Consider the following 22515-nt stretch of genomic DNA (forward strand, 5'->3'; position numbering starts at 1 on the left):
AGCAAATTTGACAATCCCTGGAAGAAATGGATGCATTCCTAGAGACATAGAAACTATCAAAACTGAAACAGGGAAATATAGAAAACTTGAACAGACCCATAACCAGTAAGGAGATTAAAACAGTCATCAAAAACCTCCCAACAAACAAGAGCCCAGGGCCAGACAACTTCCCAAGGGAATTCTACCAAACACTTAAAGAAGAATTATTACCTATTCTCCTGAAACTGTTCCAAAAAATAGAAATGGAAGGAGAACATCCAAACTCATTTTATGAGGCCAGCATTACCTTGATCCCAAAATAAGACGAAGACCTAATCAAAAAGGGGAATCATAAACCCATATTCTTGATGAACACAGAGGCAAAAATTCTCACCAAAATACTAGCCAATAGGATCTAACAGTACATTAAAAGGATTATTCATCATGACCAAATGGGATATATTCCAGGGCTGCAAGGTTGGTTCAACATCTGCAAATCAATCAATGTGATACAATACATTAATAAAAAAAGAACAAGAACCATATGATACTCTCAATATATGCTGAAAAAGCATTTGACAAAGTACAGTATCCATTCTTCATCAAAACTCTTCAAATTTTAGGGAGAGAAAGTACATACCTCAATATCATCAAAGCCATCTATGAAAAACCCACAACAAATATCATTCTCAATGGAGAAAAAGTGAGAGCTTTTCCCCTAAGGTCAGGAACATGGCAGGGATGTCCATTATCACCACTGCTATTCAGCATAGTACTAGAAGTCCTAGCCTCAGCAATCAAACAACAACAACAACAAAAAATTAAAGGCATGCAAATCATCAATGAAGAAGTCAAACCATCACTTTTTTCAGATGATATAATACTTTATGTGAAAAACCCAAAAGACTCCACTCCAAAACTACTAGAACTCATACAGGAATTCAGTAAATTGTCATGGTATAAAATTAATGCACAGAAATCAGCTGCATTTCTATACACCAACAGCAAGATGAAAGAAAGAGAAATTAAGGAGTCAATCCCATTTACGATTACACCCAAAACCATAAGATACCTGGGAATAAACCTAGCCAAAGAGGCAAAGAATCTGTACTCAGAAAACTAGAAAGTAGTCATTAAGGAAATTGAGGAAGACACAAAGAAATGGAAAATTTTCCCATGCTCATGGATTGGAAGAACAAATATTGTGAAAATGTCATGCTACCTAAAGCAATCTACACATTTAATGCAATCCGTGTCAAAATACCATCCATTTTTTTCAAAGAAATAATCCTAAAATTTATATGGAACCAGAAAAGACCCCGAACAGCCATAGGAATGTTGAAAAAGAAAGCCAGAGTTGGTGGCATCACAATTCCAGACCGCAAGCTCTAGTACAAAGCTGTCATCATCAAGACAGTATGGTACTGGCACGAAAACAGACATATAGATCAATGGAACAGAATAGAGAACCCAGAAATAGACCCTCAACTCCATGGTCAACTAATCTTCGACAAAGCAGGACAGAATGTCCAATGGAAAAAAGACAGTCTCTTCAACAAATGGTGTTGGAAAAATTGGACAGCCACATGCAGAAGAATGAAACTGGATCATTTCCTTACACCACACACAAAAAGAGACTCAAAATGGATGAAAAACCTCAATGTGAGACAGGAATCCATCAAAATCCTTGAGGAGAATACAGAGCTTCAACCTCAGCTGCAGCAACTTCTTCCTAGAAACATCACCAAAGGCAAGGGAAACAAGGGCAAAAATGAATTATTGGGACATCATCAAGATTAAAAACTTTTGTGCAGCAAAGGAAACAGCCAACAAAACCAAAAGACAACTGACAGAATGGGAGAAGATATTTGCAAATGACATATCAGATAAAGGGCTAGTATCCAAAATCTATAAAGAACTTATCAAACTCAACACCCAGAGAACAAATAATCCAATCAAGAAATGGGCAGAGGACATGAACAGACATTTCTGCAAAGAAGACATGCAGATGACCAACGGACACACGAAAAAGTGCTCACCATCACTCGGCATCAGGAAAATACAAATCAAAACCACAGTGAGATACCAGCTCATACCAGTCAGAATGGCTAAGTCAGGAAATGACTGATGCTGGTGAGGATGCAGAGAAAGGGGAACCCTCCTATGCTGTTGTTGGGAATGCAAGCTGGTGCAGCTACTCTGGAAAACAGTATGGAGCTTCCTCAAACAGTTGAAAATAGAACTACTCTATGACCCAGCAATCACACTACTGGGTATTTACCCTAAAAATACAAATGTAGTGATCCAAAGGAGCATGTGCACCAGAATGTTTATAACAGCAATGTCCACAATAGCCGAACGAAGGAAAGAACCTAGATGTCCATCAACAGATGAATGGATAAAGAAGAGGTGATACACACACACACACACACACACACACACACACACACACACAATGGAATACTATGCAGCCATCAAAAGAAATGAAATCTTGCCATTCGCAATGACATGGATGGAACTAGAGGGTATTATCCTGGGCGAAATAAGTCAAGTGAGAAAGACAATTATCATATGATCTCCCTGATATGAGGAATTTGAGAGGTAAAGTGGCAGGTTTGGGGGATAGGGAAGGAAAAAATGATATAAGATGGGATCGGGAGGGAGACAAACCAAAAGAGACTCTTAATCTCACAAAACAAACTGATGGTTGCTGGGGGTGGGGGAGTAGGGGGGTAGGGAGAGGGTGGTTGGGTTATGGATATTGGGGAGGGTATATGCTATGGTGAGTGCTGTGAAATGTGTAAGCCTGATGATTCACAGACCTGTACCCCTGTTGCCACTAATATAGTATATGTTAAAAAAAAAAAAAAAAAGGTAGGTTAACTTCAGTTCCCATTTCTTCACCTTATTCCCAGAAATTCCAGTTAGGCCCCATTAATCTGTGAAGCCCCTGGGGCTGGGGATCTGAATATTCACGGCACCTGGACCCTTCTTCCCAGCGATGCCAAAGGCTCTCCTTCTGTATGGATGTGGATGCCAGCTGGTATGAGACAAGCCTGCTGCTGCATAGACTGTCAAGTGGACTGGCTTGACTTGGCCAGTCTCAGCCCAAATCCAATCATGTCCTAATCAGGTTTAATTGAGATTAATAACCTCTCACAACTGGCTCTAGATATTTCATCAACAGACATCCTGCTAAGAAAACTGCTCTGTAGGCCTCCATTCTGGCCAAAAAATTTCCACCTTCCTCCCTCCCCACCCTGGCTCCTAGCCCATCAGACCCCCAACCCTACAAGAACAAAAGAAAATACCAAGGACATTTTCAGGACCCAAAGAGGATGGGAAGAGCAAAAGCAGGAAGACTACTGAGTCAGAAATATCAAAGCTCTGGCATGAGCCTCTTTGCCTTACTCTGATTGCCTCTATAGAATAGATGCAGGAAAGTTCTAGAAGCATTGTGACCATAGCTGTTAGGCTATCTGCATTGCAGCTAATGCTTCCTGGCTCTGCTCAAATGGGCTGCTAACTGAACTAAAAGGAAAAAATCAGTCATTTATTTCCTTAAAAAATAATTGTTAAGCACCTCCTCTGTGCCAGGGCACATGGAAGACTGGGAGAAGCAGTTAGTCCAGCTGACACAGCCAGCCAAAATGGACAGCAGAACAAGATGAGCCCAGAGAACCACAAAGGCTGGATTATGCCATACCAGACAGGCCACAGAAAGAGGGTTGAATTTCCTCCTGAGCACAGTAGGGAATTACTTATTAATGCAGGACACCACCTTCTATGGTCTGAGGAAGATGCCTGGGCATAAACTTTATTGCATAGTCCCTTCTTTTTACTTTGGAGGAACACTTCCCTAGAATAAAATAAGTTTATTTATTCATCCATCAATTATATACCACAATAATAAAACTTAACTCTCCCACAACACCAGTGAGATTGGGCTCATGTGGTCAGTAGGAAAGCTTGTCCTAAAGAACTGCTGTGGTCTTCAGTCTGCCTAGGGACATTTCCATATCCCAGCTCCATTTTCCTGGGGAAAAAAAACATAGCTTCTGCCCTCAGAAGGCTGTAGAGAAAAGGCGGGTCAACCTGTGATTCCACAAACAGGAAAAGCCCCTATCAGACTCCAATTCTAAGGAACTCAGGATTTCAGAAGGAAACAAATGATGTGAAAGGAAATGAACTTCACACTGGAATGAGAATCATGAAAATGTACCACACAATACTTTTTCCATATTTTAAACTCCTTCAGAGGAATTCCCTGCTAAAACAGTGACCCAGAAGTCAGGGCAGTCAGAGTGAAAAGAAGGAGGGATAGATCTCTCTGCTTTTTCAGACCAAAAAGCAAGAAATCCCCCATCTAGTTTACCTCATCCCCATTAACTCGGACTCTGCGTGGGCTTTTCACAGAAGCGCTCTTCAGAGAATCTTAGCTGAACACTTCAAAAAACTTGAACACTGGAGATGCTTTTTTGATGGGGCAGAGAAGGTAATAGCTTTGGTCTCGAGAGTCTGCATTGGCACCAACAACCCGTTCTGAGCCTGTAAGTTGACCCAATCCCTGGGAAGAGCTTTTCAGAAAAACTGAAAACGGGACCCTGCCTTACCCATTGAGGCATGAATACTGTGCCCGTTACCAAAAGTGCCAGGTATGAAAAAGAGAACATGGAATGGTGGTCACAGTGATGGGTGGCTGGTCACAGCCATGGGTGGCTGGTCACCACCAGCTCTGGCTCATCTCTGTGCTCCCCTATCCCCACTGACTTTCTATCAGGTGTTTTTTTGTTTTTTTGTTTTTTGTTTTCCCAAATCCACTGCAACTCAAGCTGAGCTGAGTTGAGTTTGCAACTCAACCAAGCTGAGCTGGGTTGGTGTGTGTTGCCTGAGCTCTCTTACCAAAGCCTCGTGGGGAAGTCAGAGGCCCCAGTTCATGCCCTATATCACACCTCTTGTTTGACGACATTGGGTGGGGAGTCCCAAGACTTGCCAAAGTTTCCTGTGAAAAGGTGGGTCCCAAAAGCCACTTTCTGGACAGCAAGGTGTTAGAACAGGCAAAGAGGCCTTTTAACTTTGAACAAGAGGCCTTTGGCTGAAAGGGAAGCAAGGGTTAGGTGAAGCTTGTGATTCCAGAGCTCTCCAAAGCTTACAAATTTAAACATCAGCAAACAAAGCAATCGATGACACAAACTCAATTTGTTCCATCTTCTCACTTACCATGGCCTTTGCCGAACATAGGGACTGGCCATCTGTGTTCTGGACTATCAGAGCAGTGTCCATCTCAAGGCTTGCCCCTCCTACCCAGCTCCCAGACTGGGACTACACATCCATTAGAGTGGCTCTTCTCAAACTCAGCTGTGGCCATGTCTCTCCCGGAGTGAACACTCTTCAACAACCAACCACTGCCTGTTAAAGGAAGTCCAACAAGCTGCCTAAAGTAACATGCACGGCTTTTTGTGATCTGTCACTCATGACCACCCCCCCGTCCCAGTTTCCCCTCTGCCCTATTCTTGTCTTCCCCCATAATGCACCTCCTTCCCACTTGACAGAACCATACAACCAGCGACAACTCCCAGGATGTGCCACAAGGTTTTCATGCCTGTACCTTTGTGTATGCTATTCTCCCTTCCTGGAATGCTTTCTTCCTCTGCCACATCCATTCATAAAACTTCTCTCAAAATAGTCACCTAAATATTATGTCCCTCTGAGGTGTCTGGGTGCCTCATTTAGTTGAGTGTCCAACTCTTGGTTTCAGCTCAGGTCACGACACCAGGGTCGTGAGATCAAGATTCATGTCAGCCTCCATGCTCAGTGGAGAGTCTGCTGGAGATTTTCTCCTTCTCCCTCTGCCCCCCGCCACCACTCTGTCTCTCCCTCTCCCTCACACACCAATAAATAAATCTTTTTTAAAAAATGTTCTTTCTGAAGTCTTCTCTGATCTTCTCTGATAACTGATCCCCTCTTCTGTTGACCAGTAGGACATGTAACACCAAATGACAAGTGTTGGTCTACTCCACTAGTCACTTAGAACATAGGCTAAAATTTCATCCTTCACCAGTCCTCTCTCCAGTCTGTAGAATGAAAGGATCTTTGCATTGTCCAGAATTAGGGTTAAATCATTCCTGTTTATAGTTGAAAAAACTGAGGTCTAAAGAGATAAGATTCACAATGCCAGTTGACAGTAGACTTGGATCTAGACATCAGTTTCAATTTACTCAACTTCTAATCCAGAGTATTTTCTTTTTTTTTTTTTTAAGTTTTTAAAAATTTCTTTTCAGTGTTCCAGAATTCATTGTTTATGCACCACATCCAGTGCTCCATGCAATACATGCCCTCCATAATATCCACCACCAGGCTCACCAACCTCCCAACCCCCCACCCCTCCAAAACCCTCAGATTGTTTTTCAGAGTCCACAGTCTCTCATGGTTCATCTCCCCCTCCAATTTCCCCCAACTCCCTTCTCCTCTCCATCTCCCCATGTCCTCCATGTAATTTCTTATGCTCCACAAATAAGTGAAACCATATGATAATTGACTCTCTCTGCTTGACTTAGTTCACTCAGCATAATCTCTTCCAGTCCTGTCCATGTTGATACAAAAAGTTGGGTATTCATCCATATTGTATATGGACCACATCTTCCTTATTCATTTGTCCATTGAAGGGCATCTTGGTTCTTTCCACAGTTTGGTGACTATGGCCATTGCTACTATGAACACTGGGATATAGATGGCCCTTCTTTTCACTACATCTGTATCTTTGGGGTAAATAACCAGTATTGCAATTGCAGGATCATAGGGAAGCTCTATTTTTAATTTCTTAAGGAATCTCCACACTGTTTTCCAAAGTGGCTGCACCAACTTGCATTCCCAACAACAGTGTAAGATGGTGGTTCCCCTTTCTCCACATCCTCTCCAACACAAGTTGTTTACTGTCTTGTTAATTTTGGCCATTCTAAGTGGTATAAGGTGGTGTCTCAATGTGGTTTTGATTTGCATCTCCCTGATGGTTAGTGATGATGAACATTTTTTTCATCTGTCTGGGAGCCATTTGTATGTCGTCCTTGGAGAAGTGTCTGTTCATGTCTTCTGCCCATCTTTTGACATGATTATCTGTTTTGTGTGTGTTGAGTTTGAGGAGTTCTTTATATATCCTGGATATCAGCTGTTTGTCTGTATTGTCATTTGTAAATATCTTCTCCCATTCAGTGGGTTGCCTCTTTGTTTTGTTCACTGTTTCCTTTGCTGTGCAGAAGCTTTTGATCTTGATGAAAACCCAAAAATTCATTTTCGCTTTTGTTTCCTTTGCCTTTGGAGATATATCTTGAAAGAAGTTGTTGTGGCTGATGTCAAAGATCCAGAGTATTTTCTACCAGGACTCCCTGCCCACAAGGGGCTGGGCCTGCATGTCTCCATAGAAGGTGACATCTTCAACCTTAAATCCCATTCAGCCAGAGTAACATGATACAGAGGTCTCTGGAATCTGGGCCTCTTCTGGGAACTGCCATGTTCCCTTGGAGCCTTCTCCCATTTCCAGGGAGCTCAGAAAACTCCCAGACAGCAGCTTACCTCGGGATGCCTATACTCACCCAAGTTCCTGAGGTCCCTGGAAGACCTCCCTCAAAGCACTGTTTTCCAAGGAGTAGAAAGATGACCGAGTTGCATGACCTTGGGCAGATGGTCAAGGGAGAGATATGGTATAGGGGCTGAGAGCACCTGTATTCTCCACATTGTCTTAACCTCCTAGAGTCGTAAGTATAGAGAAGGCCATCAAAAAGGAGCCTTTAATTACCTGCAGGTGTCCCAATTAAGCAGTATTGCCTTCCCAATTAGCAGTCCCTTCCATTGGAAATCATTAGGCTTAATTCCATTTCCTGGGAAACATCTTAATCAAGCAAGCTCTGTCCCCAACTCCTGAAGCAGGCAGACTGCTGCTGTTGTCAGCCTGGCCTTGTCTGGTCTAGATGATGCCGCTAAACTGGGCTTTGGGTCAATTTCCCAATTAAACATATCCCTTTAATTGCCCTGTTTTCTACTGTTTATGGCCAAACCAAGGATCTGTTTCTTTCATTACTTGCTAATGGTAGATCATGTTCAAAGAAAGCCCTTCCTTAAAGAAGGAAATAAATTTGTAAGTGTACTCGATGAAATCATCTCTTATACAAAATAAATCTAAAACACTATGGGATGAGAGCTACAAAGCACAGTCTGTTTTCAAGATGTAACTTGAAATCTACAGGTGCCTTCACTCCCAAAGTCAAGGTAGCCCCCAGTTACTGCCCTCTTTTTTTCTTCACTATTCCCCCGAATCATTATATTGAGGGTGACAATCTTAGGAGAGAGGGGATTGTTCCAGGTGCATATGTCCATAGAGGACTCTCCAAGCTCTCAGTCTTTGAATCTTAAATATTTGAATCAGAAGGTGACAGAGAGATATAGGAAGAAGCGAAGGATTCGGAGGTGTCCCAGCCCAGACGACTGTCAGGGGAATTACAGCCCATTACATGTCAGCACTGAATCCAACTGCTGACCACCAGCTTTGTAATTTTTCTACAGATCCTCCTCCTTGCTCCTTGATCCAATTCTCTTGTCCCAAATTCAGAGCCCCAATCTCATGTTGATAAAGAACTCACTGCCAACAGAGGAGTTCATTTTTCATCTACATGAGCCTGAAATTCTTCACGCTGTAATGCTGGCAACGCAGCTTTCTTCCCCATCCCCAGCATAGCATCCCCCTTGCACTCTGCTGGTTTATCTCTCTCTTCCTTTTGCTCCATTCTCAACAGACATAAGCCCCCAGGAAAGGGGAAAGGGAGGGAGGCAAAGTACAAGATAGAATTGGTTCAATCGCAATTTAGAATCCCTCGAAACTTATCCCTGAAAACCTTACAAAAACATCTTAATTTTCACTCTGAAATAGACTGAAGTTCAAATCAAATTCTCTTTCCTTTAACTTTTTTTATATCTATGTTAATCACATTCATATGAAATTGAAGAGAGAGAAGTGTCCCTCTTCTTGGTAATAAATTTAATATGGAGATGATTAGAAGTGCATTTGTCATTGTTGCCTGGAGAGCCTCATGCATTAGCCCTCCAGAAATTAGATCAACACCTAACCATCACCATCCCTGCCACTCCCCAGATCCTCACCACGGTGTTGGTGCAACAATCACCTGCTACTGATTTTTTTTTTCAAAGTATTTATTTTTTTAAATTTCAAAATTAGCTCACCTTAACTCATTACTATTCAATACTTAGAGACAAACTCCCAAACCCTAGAGGACTCTGGTCCTAATAGGTTAAAAAAATTATGTAGATATATATAAATATATATATATATATATATATATATATATATATATATATATACAAACACACACACACATATACACACACTGAAGACTATCCATATATATATATATACCCACATACATACATGTATATACTATACATATATATGGATAGTCTGACGTATGTATATATATATGTGTGTCTATGTGTGTTTGTATATATATGTGTGTGTGTGCATATATATAATCTGAAGCATATATATCTGTGCATATATATGTGTGTTTGTGAGTGTGTATGTATATATATACACTATATATATATGTATATATATATATAGTGTGGGGGATGTGTATATATGTGTGTATACATATACACATATATATATAAAACCTGAAGTCAGTTGCTTTCTCTTGACTTTTACCATTTCTTCCCTCTCTTTGCAGTAGACAAAACTATTTAGATCTGATAAAGCACCTGGCCTGTTAGATGAGCTTCCTTTTCTCCCCTATAGAAATCCTGATTGAAAATGTCGCTATTCCCATAGTGGTCTAGAGACATTTCCTGGGCACAAGTCACAATTTGTCACTGAGTTCGCTTTCAAAGCCTCCTGGTTGGAAAATGGGACACTTCAGATTTTCCTTAACAAAGTCTCAAGTCAGCCCTGAGAATTCAGATAACCTCTGTCCCGTACCTTGTGCCCCATGCTGCTCAGGCCTCTGTGCTAGGTCCAAGGATTAAGCCATGTAAAAGCCTTGTGACAATAGCAGTCAAAATACTAACACTACTACCAATTATAGTTAACATATGAGTCCTCACTATGTTCCAGAAACAATTGAAGGACTTCTCCCTGTATTATTTCATTTATATGATAGATAGGGAGATAGTTCTCCTATATTATTTCATTTGTATGATAGAAATAGATAAATTTCATTTATAAGATAGATGTGATAGATAGAATGAAATAATAGATATATTATTTCAGTATATAATATAGATAGACAGATATTACTATTACCCTCATTGTATGGAAAGGGAAACTGAAGTTCAGAAAAGTCAAGTAATTTCTTCCAGAACATATAGCTAGTAAGTATGCCCAGGACTCACAATCAGGTTGTTCTATTGCCAAGATGCTTGAAACCTCAGAGGAGACAAGGAAGGAAATTAACACTGAGCTGGGATTAGCATCTATCTTATGTACTGAATTCTATACCTGTTCTGCCTCTATGAATGCAAATTAATTAATTCTATTAGATTGGAACCTGGACTCAGGTTCTGACTTCAAGTGAATCACTTTCCCTCTGAGCCTTAGTTCTCATCTATGTAACGAGACTATTGGACTGAGTGATCCCATGGGAAACTTCTAGCTCTTACAGTCTGGGAGTCTAAGTAGATAAGAAATAGATGGTACTAAGGAGAGTTCTGAGTCCTTTAAAGTTGGAGAAGACTTGGAGTTGATCTAATCTAGTCATGCCAAGTGCACTGCATATAAGCCCCCACTTTCCTATACTGTGCCCATGGCAGACATCACCAATGGATCACCATCTTTCTTACTGATTCCAGTTGTAGATTCAGAATCCTTTACAACTCTATGCTAAGAAAGCAATGCAGTGAAACAACAGCACGTTGGATAAACCTACTTTCCATCCCAATGTTTACCAAATGTTCCAATTTACAAGTGGGGAAACTGAGGTCCACAGAGACTAAGGGATTCAATAAACATCTGTTGAGCAATTAATATGTCACAGGACTTGTGTTAGATCCCAAAGATAAAAAGATAAAAAGGATACAGTCTTGTTCTCTAATGACTCAGAATACTCTGTAATGAGTATTATTTGACCATGTGGGAAGCCAACTAACTTAGACTAACAGATTCATGGAAGGCCTCTGGCAGGAAGCAGCACTTAAGCTAAGACTTGAAGGGAAATAACAGTTTGTCAGATGAAGAAGGGGCAAGAAGGCCATTCTAAGCATAGAAGACTCTAACAACGGAAGAAAGCCCAGCCTACTCAAAGAGTTATAAGTTGCTAAGGATAGCTGAAACCTTGGAGCAAAAAATGCAGTGAGTTAGGAAATGATGAGCAGAGAGGAGGCCAGCAGTACCCAGCCATGAAGACCCACACAAGCCATACTACAGAAGCTGTCCTCAGAAGACATGCTGCATTCCTCCCACTGAAAAGCAGGGTCTTTGTCCCCTGCCCTTGAAAGATGGTAGGCCTGTAACTGCTATTGTAGTACTATTGAAAAGATGCCATATGACTTCTGAGCCTAAGCCATGAAACAACATGCAGCTTCCACCTTGTTCATTGGAACTCTCATGCTTCAAGCCATGAGCCACCATGTAAGAATATCAAATTCCTAAAACTACCACACTGGAGGGGTTACATGTAGGTGCTCCTCCTGACAGCCCCAGCTAATCCCAGCCTGCTGGCCCTCCCAACCAAAATGCCACATATGTGAGTGAAACCGTCTTGGACTTTAGACCAACCTACTACCAGCTGAACACCACCAAGTGACCTCTGATGACTCCCTCAACTCACCCCTGCCTGAATTCCTGACAATTTATGAGATATAATAAAATGGCTGTTATTTTATGCCACTAAGTTTTGGAGTAGGATTTTTATGCAGCAGTAGGATACCAGGACAGCAAAGGAACATTGAGAGGTTTGGGGAAAGGAAGTAACATGATTAGGTTTGCTCTGGAAGGAGCTCTCAGGTTGCTGCGTGGGGAATGATTGACAGGTAGAGAGAATGGAGCAGAATAACCGTGGGGCTACTGCAGTTGTTCAGGTAAGTGGCAACCAAGACAGTGACAGGGAGGTAAAGAGACATGTCAAGCTGATCTGAGATATACGTAGAACATAGAGTCAACAGAATGCAATGAATGATGGGAGGAAGGATCAAAAAGAGTCTCACTCTTCTGGCTTAAGGTGACTGGGTGGATGATGGTACCCCATGCTGAGATGGGGAACATCAGAAGGGAAGCATGTTGGGGAAGCTTTGGGAGAGGAGCGTTTTGTGTTTTTTTTTTTTTTTTAAGATTTTATTTATTTATTTGACAGAGAGAGAGAGAGATCACAAGTAGGCAGAGAGGCAGGCAGAGAGAGAGGCAGGCTCCCTGCCTAGCAGAGAACGCGATGCGGGGCTTGATCCAAGGACCTTGAGATCATGACCTGAGCCGAAGGCAGAGGCTTAACCCACTGAGCCACCCAGGTACCCCGAGAGTCCCTTGTAGATGTGGCAGTTGAGACAGTGCAGCACGGAGCAGGGAGAAGCTAGAGCATTCAGGAAATGCGCATGTGCTACAGTCTTGCATGTGCAAACCATCCTCTAAGGGATAGCAATGAAAGTCTTGAGAGCAATGGAAGGACCAGATGTCTCACTGCAAGGAATGAGAAGAGGGAAACTGAGGGCAGAACCACAGGGAGTAGCAGAGCAGAGACTGAGCATGGGCACAGTACAGCCTACCCACCTGAAATTGTTCTTCCTGGGTGAGTCCCCCCAAAAGTTGCTTACCACCCCCTTTTTCTTGTCTCCTCTCTCCTCTCCCCTAGCCACTCAATGCCTTGAACATGACAGACACTGAGGCTAAGGAAACATGAGGCTAGTCTCTCTTCCTCCTGCTCATCAGAATTACATATGCTATCCCATCCCAATTTCTTAATTTTTCAAATGCTCTGTTCTACCCTCTTCTAACCATTCCATCCAGCCTGATTGTCTTCTTTTAAATGCTCCTCATTTCTTTCCCATTTCATTTTCTTTCATCTGCAACCTACTATTAAGGTTGATTCCCCACCCCAGCTATTTTGACACCAACGCAGCTTAATCTGTTCTCCTAACTAACTTGAGATACATACACAGGGTCCAACATTTCCTGCACAATAGTATTCTCTCCATGATCTCCCCTGCTCCCCCACAGAATGGAGTTTTCCTCCTTCCCACATTCCTCATTCTTCCCTCCTGTTCCCATGGCTCCTCCAGCCAGATCTTTCTGTCCACATTTGGGAGACCATGGACCTGGACTCCAGGCCTGCCAAGTGACTACAGTAGCCATCTTTAGAGTCATTCCATGGAGTAAGACATTGTCTCCATAAAGCACCTATTAGAACACACTAAGTAGCCACTATTCATATTTTTTTAATTTATTTTTTATTTTCAGCATAACAGTATTCATTATTTTTGCACCACACCCAGTGCTCCATGCAATCCGTGCCCTCTATAATACCCACCACCTGGTACCCCGACCTCCCACCCCCCCCCTTCAAAACCCTCAGATTGTTTTTCAGAGTCCATAGTCTCTCATGGTTCACCTCCCCTTCCAATTTCCCCCAACTATTCACTATTAATGGTTTGTCAGATAATCTTTCTTCAAGGAAAGTACAGCATATGGAATATAGTCAATAATATTGTAATACACTTATATGTTGAGCATTTCATAGTATGTGTAACTGTTGAATCAGAATGTTATACACCTAAAGCTAATCTAATACTATATCAACTATACTTCAATTAAAAATTTAAAAATACTCTTTGCTGCATCTTCTGCAAGAACGAAGACCATTCTTAGCCATCAGATGGTCGCCATTACAGAAAATGCCAATATCCCTCTGAAGGGACACACTGTTATGGTGAAGGGCCCCAAAGGAACCTACAGAAGGCCTTCAGTCATGTCAATGGAGAACTCAGTCTCCTATAAAAGAAATACAAGAGGCACTGAGTGGACAAATGGTAGGGAAATGGAAAGGAATTGGGAGTCACATATAGAACATGATCAAGAGCATTTCAAGGGCTTCCCTTACAAGATGAGAACTGTGTATATGCTTACTTTCTCAGCAATGTTGTTTGTTACTCAGGATGATGTTTCTCTTGATGAAATCTGAAATTTTTTGGATGAAAAATACATTTGAAGAGTTCAGATGAGCCCAGGTATTGTTTGTGCAGTATCTCAAGTCCAGAAAGATGAGGCTTGTTTGTTTGTTTTTTTTTTTTAAGATTTATTTGTTTATTTGGGGGGAAGAGAGAGAGAAAGTGGAGAAGAGGGGAGGAGCAGAGGGAGAAGGAAAGAGAGTCTGAAACATTCTGCACTGAGCACAGAGCCTGATGGGAGTTGATCTCATGACCCTGAGATCATGACCTGAACTGAAACCAGAAATCAGATCATCAACTGACTGTACTACCCAGGTGCATCAAAATGAGTTAATTCTTAAAGAAAATGACAGCAAACTTGTATCAAACTTGGCAGCTTTGACTGAGTAAGCCACAACAGTTAAAAATAAGGATATTTTAAAATTTGGGGATGGTATAGAAATTTCTGAAAAAGGAATACTTCATCAAGCTGATGAGTAAGATTTAAGTTGTCCAGCTTTAGAAACAGCAAGATGCTGGATGATTCTTCAGACTTATCTGTGATATTTTAAAGTTGTAATAAAAGCTGTGTTTTGATTTGAGGGGATTAAAAATTAAAACAAATAAAATAAATAAAAGCAAATGAACAAATGTTTTTTAAAGAGTTAACAAATTCCAGTGGACTAAGGAAACTCATTCCTAGGGGAAACTCAATTAAGACACTGAATGAAGGAACAAAACTCAAATTCAAATTAAAGAAAGGTAGGGATGAGCCAGGAGCGTGAACAGCTAAGTCTGGGGTGTGAGGTGGGACGTTCTGAAGGTAAGTAGCTCAGAATTGAGACAGATCTCCCCTTGTTGTAGGGTACCTATGCCATGTAGAGGCAGTAAAGTAGTCTCAGAGAATCTCAAGGACATTGATTCCCTCCAAGTGCCTTCTAAACAAGTGTGTACACACACACATCCTGTATCATGTTGCCTGATAATGTTAATGAGCCTGAGTTGGTCAGACTTGCCTTGGAACTTGCATGACCAGCAGAGTACAACCCCAGCACAAGACACAAGAGTAACAATCTGAATTGGAAACCAAAATATCATGCCTCTCTTCACAAAACTCATTTTGTTAAACCTGCTGACAACTATTATGTAGTAATAGACTACATAAACTCATTTTTGCCTCACAACAATTCTGAGCATTTTCCTTGCCTTAAAGAGGTTTAGAGGCAATGCCAAGAAAGCTAGACAATGTTCTAACTTTCCTAAAATTCCCAGGGTTCCCTTCTAGTCTCAGATGCTGAGGACCACCCCATGAAGCAGATGTTATCACAGGATGACATATGTGGAGGGATTTACACAAGCTGTAAGATGATAGGTCTCTCATGAATGGCTCCTTTAACTTTGGATGCCACAACTTTCCACAATGCTTCCCACTGTGCTGCACACCAAGGGGTCTCTGAGTGCCATCCATGACATCATCAAGAGGTGGCACATACTGTCCCTTGACATAATCCGGGGAGGTTGCAATATTGCCCATGATGTAATCCAGCCAGAAATTACACCAGGGCTTCTTCTGAAAATACCTGTTTTCTTAATCCCTAGAACAGTCTCTGTGGTCTGAGTTCCTATCCCCAACTGCTCCTAAAATGAAACATCAGCCCCTAAAAGGAAGAATCCATTATTATCTGAACTGCAAACAATGTCTGAAAACCCTCTGAAAAACCTACAACCACCTGTGGCCTGCTTCTCTTTTTATGAAGCCCACACCCTTCTGTCTAGCCTTCTAGTTCTCTACAAGAGAATAACAGGAAACTCACCATCACACTTTATTACACACCTCCCTGCTCCTTCCCCAAGAGAACTTGGGCTATTCCAAATTCTCTTCCCAATATGTATTGGGCTCCTTTCAATAAAGTGTATGGAAACTGGAGTCCCAAAATTATTAAAGAAAATACATTTCCTAGGCAAAAATGTATTTATTCTTAGAAGTAATCTTCTCTGTCTTCCCTGTCCTTTGCACTGCTAATAACTTCCCTAATTGAGTTATGATGATATTGTAGGTTAAATCACAGCTAATACAGTTAGAAGAGAGTCTAGGCCTGCATAACCCTATCAGAGCTGTGGTTAAACACACACCCACTTTTGGAATGTCCCAAACCTCATTTCCAAAAGCAGAAAAGTAGGGAAACTGGAGAGACGTGTTCTTGCCCTAAGAGGTAAAATATTTGTTACAGGTGGTTGATCTGGGGGAAATACAATGTGGCCAAGAACATGGCTTCTAGACTCTAGTAGACTAAAATTAAAATTTACTGGCTCAGCCACTTAACAGCCACATGGCCCTAGGCAAGTTATCAACTTTTTTGAGCACCTGGTTTATTATATGTAAAATGGAGATGACAACAGTGCTTACTTCAGGGGATTATAAGAAAGAACATTATGAAGTTCCCAGCACTGAGCATGGCACAAGGGAAACACTCAATAAACAGTAGTTATTAATAATACATTATGCTGCAGATGACTCTTATTAACTTTGAGCTTTGAGATTTGGTGCAGAGGCTGTTCTTGGGATGAGAGAACTAAGTGTCTAACAAAACTTTGCTGGTTAGCAACCATGATTCAGCTGTGGTCTCAGGAACCTTATTCATTGCCTGGCAATGTGTTTTGGTGCCACCAACGTTCAGTCATCCTTCCACCCTTGGACTGCTAATAACTGTCAGTGTCATCCACATGGACCATTGGTCCATTTGGGGCTTCAACATTTCCATTTTTTATGCTATTTCAGAACAAAATGGGATTAAGCAACCATCTCGTCAAAAACCAAAACCCCACACATGGGGAAATTCATCATTCAATTCAATAAACTCCCCCATCTACCTCATATCCCAGATCACTTCTTCCAAGTCACTCCTAGTTACCCTTCATTAATTGGATCTGAAATTATTTAATGAGCACCTACTATATCCCAGGAAGCATATCAGGCAATGGAGGCAATAAGAATGAATAAAATGGGCCAAAATATCTAACTCAATGGGGAAGACAGACAATAAACAAATAAATAACTAAGTGATATAGAGAAAAACAAAGCAGGCTCAGGTGGAGAGGGAACAGTGAAAATGGAGTCTCCCAACTTATGTACAGTAGTCAGAGAAAGCCTTGCTACCAAGAGCTTTGAGCAGAGCCCTGAAGAGAGTGAGGGAGTGAAACCTGGGAAGAGCATTCCAGGAAGAGGAAACCACAAATTCAAATACCCTAAGTGAAAGAATCATGAGTTTGATGTGTTAGGAGACCTATGGGATGATCAGAGTGTGTACAACTGTGTTATAGGAGTGAAGGGAGGAGAAGAGATCAGAAAGACAGTAGAGAGCCAGATCAGGTAGAAACTTGTGTACCATGGCAGCAACTTGGGCTTTAACTCTGGAAAGACTGGCAGTCAGTGCGGTCTATGAGTAGAAGAGAATAGAAGGGAGATATAAGGAACACTCTGGGCATTCTATTAAGAATGGACTGCCTGTGCAGCAAAGTAGGAACAGACAGGTCATTTGGTGACCTACATTATTCTAAGAGATAGGTGATGGTAATGTGGCCCCAGAGATGGCAGTAGAAGTGGTGAGAAAGCTCAGACCTCACCTGCTACAGGAAACTTCATCCTCTCCCCTCCCCTGTGCTTACACCACTATAGGACTTTCACCCTGTATTTTAATCATCTCTACTCCTATTGACTCTGAACTCCTTGAGGTAAAGGACCATATATCATGTATTCCTATAATCTCAGCATCAAATCTAACACCTAGTACAGGGTACAGAATCCTAAGGAAATAAACAAACGTTTTTTCCCTCCCACTACATGCCAGGTACTACAGGGATGAACACTACTAATCTATGGCCCTAGGGAATTGGATGGTTATGTTATTCCAGAGTGACCCTTGAATTTAAGAGTGATCCTGAAAGTCTCATGATTTGTTGTTTTGCTGAGGCTGAAAGCTGAATTTTTTCTTGTAGACTGGTATATAAGAAAAAGGCATTTCCCAAGTTCCACTGATTATCCAGAATATACATTTTAATTCAACTTAGTTTTTCTCTCCTTTTTTCTCAGGGGCATTTTGAAGGGAGGGGATTCACGTATTTCAGAATCTACAAAGATCTCCCATAAAGTCAAGAATCTATTATACTATGCAGTCTCAACCTTCATCAGGCTCATATTCTGGGGGCGAGACACAGATTACAATAAAGTATAAGTGCCATAATAAGGTGGAAAATATGAGAAAGAGACAAAGAAGATATTCACTATTTTAAAATCAATTGTTATACTACACCAATAGGAAACAAAAAAACAAACAAAAAACCCAAAACATAAGAGCCACAAGATGATCTCTGTAGATGCAGATAAACATTTGATAAAATCCAACACTATTTCATAGTAAAAACCTTAATAAACTAGGAACAGAATGAAATCTCTTTAACAAGACAAAAGACATTTACAAAAACCCACACCTAACATCATACTAGATGATACAAAAACTAGATGTTTTCCCCCTAAGATCAAAAACAACAGAAGGGGGGAGGAGCAAGACGTGGGAGGAGTAGCAGACTGAAATATCATCAGGTCCTAGGAATTCAGCTAGATAGTTATCAAACCATTCTGAACAGCTACAAACTCAACAGGACATAGAAGAGAAGAAGAGCAGCAGTTCTAGGAACAGAAAATCAACCACTTTCTGGGAGGTACGATGTGTGGAGAAGTCAATCAAAAGTGATAGGACGAGGGACCTTGGGAAGAGGGGAGGCTCCCAGCAAGCAATGGAGCAGTGGAGCACAAAATCAGAACTTTTAGAAGTCTGCTCCACTGAGGGACATCACTCCAGAGGTTAAGGGTTGGGGGGGAGCCCTAGTGGGGACAACGTGGTCTCAGGATCCATGGTGTCACAGAAATACCGGGGGTGTCTGAGTATGACAGAGCTCCCATGTATCAGAGTGGGGAAGCCAGCTACAGAGACGGAGCCGAGGAAAGGGTCTCACCTTGGGGTTACCTTAAACCGTGATCCAAGGCACAATCAGACCACTGCTCTTCAGGCAGGGACTCCAAAAGCAGCAAATCCATGAGACCTCCTCCTTCTTCCACCAGAGGAGCAGCACAGCAGGAATCTGCTGGGTTTGGAGACCCCAAACGGGACTATGTACTAGAGACAGAAACGCTTGGTCACAGGCCGGGTGAGCACAGAGCGCGACCGGAGACCAGGGAGACAGGAGTGACTGAGCGCTTTTCTCCGAAGACACACTGAAGAGTGGGGCCCCGAGCTCTCAACTCCTCCAGGCCAGAGATTGAGAGACTGCCATTTTCATTCCCGTCCTCCAGAGCTCTACTCTAAAGGGCTAGTATCCAAAATCTATAAAGAACTTATCAAACTCAACACCAAAAGAACAAATAATCTGATCAAGAAATGGACAGAGACATGAACAGACATTTTGGCAAAGAAGACATCCCAAATGGCCAAAAGACACATGAAAAAGTGCTTAACATCACTCGGCATCAGGGAAATACAAATCAAAACCACAATGAGATACCACCTTACACCAGTCAGAATGGCTAAAATTAACAAGTCAGGAAATAACAGATGTTGGCGAGAATATGGAGAAAGGGGAACCCTCCTATGCTGTTGGTGGGAATGCAAGCTGGTGTAGCCACTCTGGAAAACAGTATGGAGCTTCCTCAAAAAGTTGAAAATAGAGCTACCCTATGATTACCCAGTAATCACACTACTGGGCATTTACCCTAAGGATACAAATGTAGTGATCCAAAGGGACACATGCATCCCAATGTTTATAGCAGCAATGTCCACAATAGCCAAACTACTATGTAAAGAACCTAGATGTCCATCAACAGATACATGGATAAAGAAGGTGTGATGAGGGGAGAAGTCAAGATGGCGGAGAAGTAGCAGGCTGAGATGACATCAGGTAGCAGGAGATCAGCTAGATAGCTTATCTAACCATTGCAAACACCTACAAATCCAATGGGAAATCAAAGAGAAGAAGAGCAACAATTCTAGAAACAGAAAATTGATCACTTTCTGAAAGGTTGGACCTGCGGAGAAGTGAATCCAAAGCGACAGGAAGATAGACCGCGGCAGGAGGGGTCAGCTCCCGGCGAGCGGCGGAGGAATGGAGCACAAAATCAGGACTTTTAAAAGTCTGTTCTGCTGAGGGACATCACTCCAGAGGCTAAACCGAGGGGAAGCCCACGTGGGGTCCGCGTAACCCAGGTCCCGTGGGGTCACAGAAGGACTGGGGGTGTCTGAGTGTCGCAGAGCTCATAGGTATTAGAGTGGGGAAGCCGGCTACAGCAAAAAAGCCGAGGAGTGAGCTCTCAGCTCAGGGTTACCTTGAACCGGGGACAGGTTGGGTGAGCTCGGAGCGTGGCCGGAGGCCAGGGAGATGGAAGCCACTGAGCACTCTTCTCCAAGCGCAATCGATTGAGTGCTTTTCTCCAAGCTTGACCAGGGGCCAGGGAGACGGGAGTGATTGGGCGCTTTTCTCTGAGGATGCACTGAGGAGTGGTACCCCGAGCTCTCGGCTCCTCCGGGCCAGAGATTGGGAGGCCGCCATTATCATTCCCATCCTCTGGAACTCTACAGAAAGTGTTCAGGGAACAAAAGCTCCTGAAAGCAAACCTGAGCGGATTACTTAGCCCGGCCCCTGATGAGGGTGGGGCAATTCCACCTCTGGCAAAGACACTTGAGAATCACTACAACAGACCCCTCCCCAAGAAGATCAACAAGAAACACAGCCAAGACCAACTTCACTTACCAAGGAGAACAGTGGAATTCCAGAGGAGGAGAAAGCAAATCTTATCTGTACAAAATGACAAGGTGGAAAAACTCACCACAAAAAAAAAAGAACAAGAGGCAGTACCGGAGGCTGGAGACCTAATCAATACAGACATTGGTAATATGATGGATCTAGAGTTCAGAATGTCGATTCTCAAGATTCTTGCCGGGCTCGAAAAAGGCATAGAAGATATTAGAGAAACCCTCTCCGGAGAGATGAAAGCCCTTTCTGGAGAAATAAAAGAACTAAAATCTAATCAAGTTGAAATTTAAAAAGCTATTAATGAGGTGCAATCAAAAATGGAAGCTCTTACTGCTAGGATAAATGAGGCAGAAGAAAGAATTAGTGACATACAAGACCAAATGACAGAGAATAAAGAACCTGAGCAAAAGGAGACAAACAAATACTGGACCACGAGGAGAGAATTTGAGAGATAAGTGACACCATAAGACGACAAAACATTAGAATAATTGGGATTCCAGAAGAAGATGAGAGAGGGGAGCAGAAGGTATATTGGAGAGAATTATTGTAGAGAATTTCCCTAATATGTCAAAGGGAACAAACATCAAAATCCAGGAGATGCAAAGAACGCCCCTCAAAATCAATAAAAATAGGTCCACATCCTGTCACATGATAGTAAAATTTACAAGTCTTAGCGACAAATAGAAAATCCTGAAAGAAGTCCGGGAAAAGAAGTCTGTAACATACAAGGGTAAAAACATTGGATTGGCAGCGGACTTATCCACAGAGACCTGGCAGGCCAGAAAGAACTGGCATGATATATTCAGAGCACTAAACGAGAAAAACATGCAGCCAAGAATACTATATCCAGCTAGGCTATCATTGAAAATAGTAGGAGAGATAAAAAGCTTCCAGGACAAACAAAAACTGAAAGAATTTGCAAACACCAAACCATCTCTACAGGAAATATTGAAAGGGGTCCTCTAAGCAAAGAGAGACCCTAAAAGTAGTAGATCAGAAATAAACAGAGACAATATACAGTAATAGTCACCTTACAGGCAATACAATGGCACTAAATTCATATCTCTCAAAGGTTACCCTGAATGTTAATGGGCTAAATGCCCCAATCAAAAGACACAGGGTATCAGAATGGATAAAAAACAAAAAAACCCATCAATACGCTGCCTACAATAAATTCATTTTAGACCCGAAGACACCTCCAGATTTAAAGTGACGGGGTGGAAAACAGTGTACCATGCTAATAGACATCAGAAGAAAGCTGGGGTGGCAATCCTTATATCAGATCAATTCGATTTTAAGCCAAAGACTATAATAAGAGATGAGGAAGGACACTAAATCATACTCAAAGGGTCTGTCCAACAAGAAGACCTAACAATTTTAAATATCTATGGCCCTAACATGGGAGCAGCCAACTATATAAACCAATTAATAACAAAACCAAAGAAACATATCAACAATAATACAATAATTGTAGGGGACTTTAACACCCCCCTCATTGAAATAGATAGATCATCCAAGCAAAAGATTAAAAAGGAAATAAAGACCTTAAATGACACACTGGACCAGATGGACATCACAAATATATTCAGAACATTTCAT

The sequence above is a fragment of the Mustela nigripes genome, chromosome 12 (assembly GCF_022355385.1).
Source record: "Mustela nigripes isolate SB6536 chromosome 12, MUSNIG.SB6536, whole genome shotgun sequence".
Taxonomy (NCBI): domain Eukaryota; kingdom Metazoa; phylum Chordata; class Mammalia; order Carnivora; family Mustelidae; genus Mustela; species Mustela nigripes.